At 37.7% G+C, this 10,976-nt stretch overlaps 1 non-coding gene across 1 annotated transcript; it reads right to left on the bottom strand.

Moving 5' to 3' along the window:
• Window positions 1–6,633: 6,633 nt before the first annotated feature.
• On the bottom strand, window positions 6,634–6,778 carry LOC119466760. Its single transcript, XR_005195222.1, has one exon. It is a non-coding gene; the product is annotated as a small nucleolar RNA SNORA4 (small nucleolar RNA).
• Window positions 6,779–10,976: the final 4,198 nt, after the last annotated feature.

Here is a 10,976-nt window from a genome sequence, read left to right as displayed (position 1 = left end):
TGTTGACCAGGATGGTCTCGATCTCTTGACCTCGTGATCCACCCGCCTCGGCCTCCCAAAGTGCTGGGATTACAGGCGTGAGCCACTGCACCCGGCCTGCTTATTTTTTTAAAGCTAATTATTAATAGGTCTTGAATATTAGCCAATGCTTTTGTATATTATCAACTGTCGTGTTTATATGATGTTTTTTCATATGCCCTGTTAAAATGGTAAATTATGATTGATTTTTAAATGTGAAACCAAGTTTTTGTTCCTGGAAACTTACCGATGATACGTTAGTCTTTTAGATATATTACTATTTTAAATATATTGGCAGCTTTGATATGTGCTACTTTGTTTACAAAGGGGATTGGCCATTTTTGTAATGCTCTTGTCTGGATTTGTTATCAAGATTACCCTGGACTCGGAAAAGGAGTTATGAATTATTCACTCCTCTTCTAGGCTATGGAAGAAATTGTAAATTTATTTGTTGATATTTCTTCTTATTTAAAACCTGTAGAATCTTTATTCCAGTATACCTTTAAAATAGAGACATTAGTAATTTGTGTTTTTTGTCAGTCTTGCCAGGAGGTTATAAATTATATTAGTCTTTTTTGGCAAACATTTTGACTTTCTTGATTTTCTCTGTTATATGGATTTTCCCCTCTATTCCCTTACCACCTGCTTTCATTGGCACTGGCTCCTCCTACTTTGAGTTTAATTTGCTTTTCTTTTTCAAGCATCTTGGGATAAATGTTAGATCACTGATTATAAATCTGACTTATTTTTAGCAACTTCCTTGTTGGTTTTATAGCCTTTAAGATTTTCAATATCCCTTTAAATCTATGTTAGCAGTCTCCCACCATTTCGATACATCATATTTTTGTTATTATTTTGTTCAGTATATTTTCTAATTTCTCATTTTGATTTCTTGTTTGATTCATGAGTTGTAAAGAAGTACTGCTTAATTGCAAAATGTTTGGGTATTTTCCTGGTTATCTTTCTAATTTTTACTTCTAGCTTAATTCTAATGCAGTTAGAGAATCTATACTGTGTGACTTTAATCCTGTAAGACCTGGTGTATGGCTATTTTAGTTAATGTTCTATGTGCCCTTGAAAAGGACGTGTATTTTGCAATTTGGGGCTGTAGTGCTCCATATATGTCAAATAGATCAAGTTTGTCAAATAGATCAAGTGTTAAGAGCTTCTGCGCCCTTACTGATTTTTGCGTTTGTTCTATCAGTCACAGAGAAGATCTGTAAAACATCTTTAGTTATAATTGTGAATTTGCTGATTTGTTCTTTTAGTTGTGGTTATTTTTAGAAATATATTTGGAAGCCATCAAATACATGTAAATTTCGAGTTGTTATACACTTTCAGTGTTCTCTTTAATTTCTTAATGTGTATTAGCTTAAAGCCTGCATTGTATGAAATTGGTACAGGGTTTTTATAATACACCTTTTTTTATCATTTTACTTTGAACTTTTCTGTGTCCTTATTGTTTAAGGGATGTCTCCTAGTACCATTATCAGGTATTTAAAAATCCAATCTGACAATCTTCTTATTTAATGGGTAGCATTTGTTCCACTTGCACTTTATGTGATTACTAGTATCTTCAGTTTTAATCTACCATTCTTCCTATTTTTTGTGTTAGCTGTACTTTCTACCTTTTATTTTTCTCTCTTTCTTTTGTATCAATCGCGTACATTTTATTTATTTCTTCTCCTGCCTTACTTTGAATACTCTGATGAATTCTATTAGTCTTCTTTTAGTTGTTTTCGTAGATTACAACATGCATATTTGATTCTACCTTAAGTTAGTGCTTTTAGCATTCTGGTAAAAAGACAGGAATCTTATAACACTTCAATCCATATGCTTCTTTTACCTATTTTGATAGTCATCAGATATTTTAATTTTACTTAGTATATGACCAGCCTTACTAAATCTTTAGCGTTCATTTGTATTTACTAGCATAGTTGCCATCTCTGATGGTGGTGTTTTCTTCCTGTGTCGCCGTGCTTCCATGGAGATCATTTTCCATCTGCATGAACAACCCCTTTTAGTATTTCCTGGAGTGTACATTGGTTTCACTAGGTTTAGAATTGTTGGTAGGATTTTTTTTATTTTCCCAACACTTTGAAAGATTTTATTTTCTGGTTTCCATTAAAAATTCAGCTATCAGTTTTTTTTTTTTGGTTATGTTTTGAAAGTAAGATGTTTATTTTTCTGTGGCTGAATAGAAGATTTGTTTTTCTTTCTTTCTTTTGTCTTTTTTTTCTTTTTGAGATAGGATTTCACTCTGTTGCCCAGGATGGAGTGCAATGGTGCAATCCGGGCTCACTGCAGTCTTGACCTCCTGAGCTCAAGCGATCCTCCCACCTCAGCCTTCCAAGTAGCTGGGACTACAGGTGTGCACCGCCATGCACGGCTAATTTTTGTATTTTTAGTAGAGATGGGGTTTCACCACGTTGGCCAAACTGGTCTTGAGCTCCTGACCTCCAGTGATCCATCCACCTTGGTCTCTCAAAGTGCTGGGATTACACATGTGATTCATCACTCCTGGCCTGTTTTTAAATTTTTTGTAGAGACGCAGTTTCACTATGTTGCCCAGGCTGGTCTTGAACCCCTGATCTCAAGCAATCCCCCTGCTTTGGCCTTGGCTTCCCAAAGTGCTGGGATTATAGGTGTGAGCCACCATGCCCACCCTGTTTTTTCTTTTCAAGAATTATTTTTCCTTTGTAATATTTTCTCTTTAATTTTAATGTACGTGTGCATGTGGAGGTGTGCTTTGTATTTATCCTGCTTTGAACTTTTAAAAATTCTTAATTCTGTGTCTTGATGTTCTGTCAATTTTGGAAAATTATTTAGCAATTACTCTTTTAAAAAGTCTTCTAACCCAATCTTTCCCTCCTGTCCTTATGGGATTTCAATTATACACCCATTGGACCTATTCATCTTGTGCTACACATCTTGTGTGTAATTTCTACCCTGGGTTTTTTTCCTATGTGCCCCAATCTGAAAACTTCTACTGATCTAACTTACATTTCAATGATGTTCTCTTTTGTGTCTAGTATGATATTTAAACCTATCTACTGAATTGTTTATTTCATTTTTTGTACTTTTTTTGGTTTTAGAATTTTCATTTGATTTTTGTAGTTTTTCTGTTAAAATCAGTCTCATCTATTTGTGTAATCATAATATTAGCTCTAACGTTAATGTAATTAAAAATATTTACATCTCAGGTCTGTTTCTGATGATTTTTGATTGAATATTGGACATTATGTACAAAGAATCGTTGATGCTCTAGAGGTTATAGTGCTTTTCTAAGGACAATTTAATTTTCTTCTGGCTAGCAGATAATGTATGAGCAGATCACTGTGAAACAGGCTGGTCTGTTTCCATACTGCCTTTACTCCTAAAGTGTAGCTCTTCTTGGATTTTGTTGAAATTCTAGAGTGTCTACCCGTGTTCTTCCTTCTTAGCAAGCCCTAAAATCTGATTTTTTTCTCCCTAGCACTATGAGACCTCCAACTTCTCTGCATAGATTTAGAAGCCATTTTTCTGGTTTGATCTGTCTTACCTGTAGAATATACAGCTAAGGCGTTGGCAAATGCCTTTAGAGGATATTTCATGCAGAGTATCGAATCTAATTTTTTAGAAATCATCCTTTTTTCTAGTAACTTGCTCCCTAACGTCTGGGCTTCTTGTTAGCCTTCAACTCTGACTTTTCTCCTCCCCTGTTCAGTGGGTCTGCAGCAAGCTCTAGTTAGGTGCAACCTCTTTGCCCTGAGCTGCGAGGGAAAAACTGTAGCAAATAAGGCTTACCTCAATCTTTTTCTCTTCTTACAAGATTCTGATTTTTTAAATGCTGGCTCCTTTTTGTTATTCTCCAGTGCTTTCCATAGTTGACTGTTTAAAACAATTTTTAAAAAATTTTAGTAGTTTTTGGGGTACAGGTGGTTTCTGGTCACATGGATAATTTCTTTAGTGGTGATTTCTGAGATTTTGGTGCACCCATAACCTGAGCAACGTACACTGTATCCAAAATGTAGTCTTTTATCTCTTGCCTGCCCCAACCTTCCCCTTCCAAGTCCCCAGCATCCATTATGTCATTCTTATGCCTTTGCATCCTCATAGTGTAGCTCCCACTTACCAATGAGAACAATGAGAACAAATAATATTTGATTTTCCATTCTTGATTTACTTCACTTAGAATAATGGCCTCCGGCTTCATCCAAGTTGCTGCAGAAGACATGATTTCATCACTTTTTATCGCTGAGTAGTATTCCATGGCATATACATACCACATTTTCTTTAACCACTCATCGGTTGATGGGTGCTTAGGTTGGTTACATATCTTTGCATTTGTGAATTGAGCTGCTATAAACATGCATGTGCATGTGTCTTTTTCATATAATGGCTTCTTTGTCTTTGGATAGAGACCCAGTAGTGGGATTCCTGGATTGAATGGTGGTTCTACTTTTAAGTTCTTTAAGGAATCTCCATACCAACAGTTGACTTTGTATTTGATAGTTATTCTTGATGAGATAGTTTTAATCTAATTATTACTCATTATAAATAGGAGGATAATTCTAGAGAATTTTGAGAAATTTGATCTTTTAGTCCTTAATGTTGTTGTTAAGGAGTCAGTGTCATTTTTACTCTTTACCTTTTGTAAGAAATGTATTTAGTTCATTGTGTTTTCCATGTTTCTGTATCTTACTGGTATTATGTCTATTGGTTCTATCAATATTTGAGAGTAGAATGATAAAATCTCCAACATGACTGGATTTAACTGTTTCTCCCATCAGTTCTGTTATTATTTGGCTTCATGTATTTTTAAACTCTATTATTAGGTGCATGTATTTAAGATTCCAATGTCTTGATGAATTGACCCTTCATCATTATGTAATGTCCCTGCTTGCCTCATCATACTATGTCTGCTTTTAAAATCTGTCTTGTGAGTGTGAATATAGTTACTGGAGCTTTCTTATGGTCAGTGTTTGCATGACATTTCCTTTGCCATTGTTTTTACTTTAACCTACTGTATCTTTCTATTTAAATATGGTTTTGTAGGTGACATATAGTTACATCTTGATTTTTTCAGGCTTTTTAAAGATGTATAATTGATAAATAAAATGTTATCTATTTATGGTGTACAATATGGTGTTTTTAAAGTATATATACATTGTGAGATGCTTAAGTCAAGATAATTATCATAACATCTGAATTTTTCATCTGATCTGATGATCTCTGACTTGTTGCAAACACAAATTCTTGGGCTGTTCTCTAGACCTACTGAACTGGAAATGTCAAGTGATTTTAGTTTATACTAATGTTTGAGAATCATTGATTAAAGTTTACATGTACTTATCAGTCTACCTTTAAAATATTATGCCACTGCATATAGGATGTAAGAGTTACAGCAGTATAATCTGTTTCCTTCTTTCTGTTCTTTATATTGTTATACATTTTACTTCTACTAGCTATAAATTCCAAGAGAGGCTGGGCATGGTGGCTCATGCCTGTAATCCCAACACTTTGGGAGGCTGAGGCAGGTAGATCATGAGGTCAAGAGATTGAGACCATCCTGACCAACATGGTGAAATTTGGTCTCTACTAAAAATACAAAAATTAGCAGAGCATGGTGGCATGTGCCTGTAGTTCCACCTACTCAGGAGGCTGAGGCAGGAGAATCCCTTGAACCCAGGAGGCGGCGGGTTGCAGTGAGCCGAGTTCACGAAAAAAAAATAAAGACTGGTGACAGAGGAAGACTATGTCTCAAAAAAAAAAAAAAAAAAAAAAAAAAAAAAAAAAAAAAAATATAAAAAAAAAAAAAAAAAAAAAAAAGAAATCCCAAGAGATACTGCTATAAGTTTTGCTTTAAATGGTTAATTAACTTACCCCAAAAATTTCTAAAAATAAAACTGCAATAAGAAAAAATTTCTAGCACCCTTTCCTTCATTGTGTAGTATATTTTCTTCTAGTATAATTTTTATTTGGTCTGAGGATCTTCCTTTAAAAGCTATTTAGCTCTGCTGGTAAACAAATTCAGGTTTTGTTTGTCTACAGAAGATTTTGTTCGATTTCAATATTGAAATATATTTCCCCTGAGTATGGCTTTGGTAGATTAATAGGTTGGTAGATTTTTTTCTTCTTTAAACATTTTAATGGTGACATTTATTATCTTTTGACTTGCATTAATTTCTGATAATAAATCTGTAACTTTTATTTTTTTCTCTTTATATGCTTTTTTCTGTGTGCTTTTAAGGTTTTTATATCAATAATTTCATCAATTTAATTATAGTGTGCTTTAATTTTGTGTCTATGTGGTTTTTTTTTAAATCTAGCTTTGGGTTGATAGAACTTCTTGGATCTATGGTGCGCAGTTTTCATCAAATTTGGTAACATTTTGGCCTTTGTCTCTTCCACTATTTTTTAATGCTCCTTGTCTTCTCAGTTTCTGGAACTCCAACAGTACAGCTGTTAGACCATTTGCTGTTGTTCCACAGGCCACAGAAGCTTTTCTTTTCCTTCCTCCTCTCTTCCTCCTCTGTCTTCCATTTTTTTTCTTTTAACTCTCTGCTTTAGTTTCAATCCTTTCTGTTGCTGTGCCTTCAGGCTCATTCATGTTTATTTCCTTTTCACTTATATAATATAAGCTACAAAATAGTGGTGAACTGTACTAACAGGTATAGCCCACTTGTTAACTGTGGTCTTTTCTTTATTTTCCAAAACAGCTCAAATTGGTAGAGGTTATTTAAGAAACTTCCACTCCACAAAAAGTAACTTTTGGTAGATCTTTGTTTCTTAAGGGTTTAATTTGCTTTTAATCTTTAAAATTTTATTGATTTTTTTTTTACTCCATATTTTGTATTTTTTTTCCTTTTAGATGTTCCATTTGGGTCTTTCTTATATCTTCCATTTCCTTCCTAATTATGTTCATGTTTTCCTTTAAATCTTTGAGAATATTTTTAAAAACTGTAATAGCTGTTTTAGGGTTTTTGTTTGCTAATTTCCTATATTTTGGTCATTTCTGATTCTGTTTCTACTGACTGGTTCTAGTACACGTACTTTTGCTACTTCATATGTCTAGTAAGTTTTTAATTGAATTCTGGTATCACTTTTAAGTCAGGAACCTTTCAGAGTCACTCCTGAATGTCCTTGTATTTCTCAAGATCTGACTACTCTGGCTGATGGGAACTGAGCACTGTGTGAGTTCCAGAAATTTTCTGGCTTGCAGCTCCCTAGTTGTTTCCTCAATTGTTTTTCTTTGCCTGCCCTCCTGAAATTTCACTTATGCGTGCCTGAATTTTTATTGATCCAACAAATTAGAGGGATGATTGACCTCCTCAAGACTGGACTCTTTGTCCATTTCGCTCCCCTCTTCCTGGTATTTTGCCCTGAAAATTCTAGCTAGTTTGACTTCCCTGAACTTTAATCTGCTTCTTCTACTCAGCAAGATTGCCAAACTGTTTTATTTTCTTCCCTGTGCAGCAGTCTGAAAATACCCACTGTGCAGAAAAACAAGGTTATTATAAGAATTTTCCTTCTTTTTTCTCCTCCCAGATATCATAGGTGCTGCTTATTGATCAATATCCACAAAATTGTTTCATATACATTTTGTCCAGTTTCCTAGTTGTTTATCATAGGAGGCTAAACAGATGCTCCTCATGTGATGGAGTGGAAATCATACTATGTTTGTGCTTGTACTATTTGTTAACGTGATTCTGATTTTGCAAAAATCTGCCAATAATGTGTTCCCAAGTGACTTAAGAAAGAAAATCTGCTCTAGGGTGATATCTTTCTAGGTTTAAATTTGCTATCAGAGTTAGACTGCATCTTTAACTCAGAATTTAAGAAATCGTTCTAAGGTTCATTCTGATTGTGTAGGCTCAGGTCATGCACTTGCCTCCAAAACTGTCACCGTGCTACAGGACTGCAATGTTTAGATTAACTCAGGGTTGGTCATATGCTACACGCCTGGTATAGATTTTCTAGAGTACAGGGATGGAAGTGAAGCAGGAGAGGAACTCAAAATTAGAATTAAAATGTCTTATTAGAAGGGGCAGACGTGCTGGAGATGTAAATGACCGGTATCCACTGCCAGTGGTAAAGGGCAATCCAGGCAGCTCTTGACCAGCTGAATGAGAATTACCATGGAGTGTCCCCTACTTTCTGGAAGTCTCAGTTTTCTCATCTGCAAAATAATGGGAACACTCTGCAGATTTCTAGATTCTAAAACTCTTTCGCGTTTCATGGTTGGCATCTGGGTTGAGAACACTCCTGTGGCTTTCTTCTTTGTTCCTGAGATTAAAACACGGCCCACAGGGTCCTGCATGTCATGAACATTCACGCTTACAGAAAAGCTGTCTGAAACGTTTGTTCAAACAGCCACCTTCTCCCTGTTCATTGCTCTTTAGCCATTAAGGCTATCTCACAGAATTTTCAGAGGCACAAAAGCCTCCCATTCAGTGTCTCGCAAATGCTTCTCTGCATCCAGAACACCCCTCCTTTACTTCTCCACCTGTTTAACAAAGGTCAGGTTTCACCTTATGTGTCACTTGTTCAAGAAATCTTTTTCAAAAACTCAGTCCTGGCCATAAGATCCCCTTAAGGAGCTATAATTGCCTTCTAACTATATTTATTCATTAATTTTGGCTGCCGCCACATTTAATGTTGCACATTTGCTAGACTGGAAGCTCCATGAGGGAAGGAATGTGTGTCTTTTGTTCACTGGTGTAACCCAGGCCTTACAGAGTACATTGCACATGCTGGATGCTTGGTGACTATTTCACTCCTGAATAATTGCTGAAGCAGCAAACTTGCGGTCCGGTGCAGTCACTAAGTGCACAGGCTGCTGGCTCAAATTCCAGCATCGCTATTTAATAGCTGCGTGACGGGTAAATTACTTAATCTCTCTGTGCTTTGTTTCCTCATCTATAAAAGGGGGATCATCAGAGTATCTGTTTGTGTGCTGTGGGTATCAAATAAGTGTCTAAGGGTTGAGAACAGTGCCGGCCTCCTGCGTACTGTCAGCTGGTATAGGCCATTACAGGTAGTTATCCACCATAAACAGTGAGGCCGGAAGCAACCCCAGCAGCTTCCAGTGTCTCACGGCTCCAGCTTTCCATTTCACACCAGTGAGGCCACACATCAGCATTTCCATGATGACTCATGACATGGGTAGGTCCCTGTACTCAACGGTGATCTAAGCGGGCCTAAAACCTCACATCCCAGACTTTCATCCAATGCTTATGCTCACCTTTTCACTTACCACATGTCAACGCTAAGCCCCCGCAACAGACTGGAATGAACATGGCCTCCCCTTCAGGCTGCAGTGGTGGACGGGGCAGGGACACAGACACTTCTTGTCCAGCTACTTGTGGCTGAAGTGAGCAGGTGAAGCCCAGGGTTTTCAGGGATACCCAGTGGCCACCCTACTTTAGCTCTGGCAAAAAAGCCTCCTCTACCATTGTTTAAAGATGACAAATACTCGGGTTTACAGGCTTTTCCAATGTGCCAGATAGCAGGGGTATAATTAGACATTTCCCAGCCACATGTAGCCGCTTTAATTTTGATGCTGTCTTCATCCTCTCACACAAGCTCAGTAACCTGAAAAATTTAGGCGTTCTCATCTCCTTTTCTAATGATTAGGGAGCATTATCACGGTTTGACAGGAACATCTGATTTTATGCATCTCGTCTCTAGCAACTGCCAAAAGTTTCTAGTTCACATTCAATTGGACTCTTCAAAGCCAGGTTTTGATACTACAGGCATTCCATCACATTTGCCTTAAGATTCACAGCACAGCTCAGGCCAGGCTTTGGTAGTGATTGTTAATGTAAATCTACCCTGGAGACAGAGGCAAGTACAAATTACGGAATGTCAGGGTGCGATTTGATTGTGAATGCTTTTTTTGCTATTATAAATAATGAAGGATGCTGAAGATGGTTCAGCGTATTCTATTGGATATAATTAAAATCCCAAAGGTTGTGGTTTTTAAAAGCTGCATCTGTCTGTTGCCTGCTGGGATTTGGAGGTGACTGGAAGGTTTCAGGGCTGGGCTTTGTTCTGGTCTCCCTCTTTCCCGATTTGTATTTTGTATCCTATTATGTATTTTAGAATAAAACACACATTAGTTGTTTTAAAAGATAAGGTAAGTTTTAATTAGTATAAAACACTTCTCTGAGCTTCGATATTTAAAAAAAACAAGCCCTGTCTTTATCCCCTTTTATTGCAATGCCCACCATAATTTGAAACTCCATTTCCAGCCACGGCCCCACCTCAGCAGTGCCCCTGCCTGACCGAGGTTGGCCGGGCACTGTCCTAGGGATGTGAGGGTGTGGGGTCATCTCATCTCTTGGAGTGCTCATTCGTTCATGTCATAAGAATTAGGTGTTTTAAAGCATTGGTGCTATGTGCAATTGAAAATAGTTTCCCCAGATGCTGGTCCGCTGAGTCCTGCAGACCAGCTGTTTTCCATGACCACAGAATTGAAATTCAACTCTGAGTGGAGACATGTCAGGCGGAGGCTCGCAGCTGTGGAGCAGCACTGAGCCACGTCTGATGCTGGATGTGGTCAAGGCCAAGGGGAGCCCTTGTTTAGCAGTTTCGGAGTGAGGCTGGCTGGCCCGGGAGCCTGTAGGGAAAAGAGCTGCCAACCTGTGCTCTCTGATGGAAACCCTTAGAGAGCAAAGGCAGAATTAAGAATGGGCAGAGGCTGGGTGCGGTGGCTCACGCCTGTAATCCCAGCACTTTGGGAGGCTGAGGCGGGTGGATCACGAGGTCAAGAGGTCGAGACCATCCTGGCCAACATGGTGAAACCCCAACTTTATTAAAAATGCAAAAATTAGCTGGGCGAGATGGCATGCGCCTATAGTCCCAGCTACTCAGGAGGTTGAGGCAGGAGAATTGCCTGGGAGGCGGAGTTTGTAGTGGGCTGAGATCCCACCACTGCACTCCAGCCTGGTGACAGAGCGAGACTCTGTCTCAAA

This window comes from Cebus imitator, unplaced genomic scaffold, assembly GCF_001604975.1.
Source record: "Cebus imitator isolate Cc_AM_T3 unplaced genomic scaffold, Cebus_imitator-1.0 Scaffold225, whole genome shotgun sequence".
Classification (NCBI taxonomy): Eukaryota; Metazoa; Chordata; class Mammalia; order Primates; family Cebidae; genus Cebus; species Cebus imitator.
The sequence above is the reverse complement of the archived record's forward strand: the minus strand, read 5'-3'. Positions and strand labels throughout refer to the sequence as shown.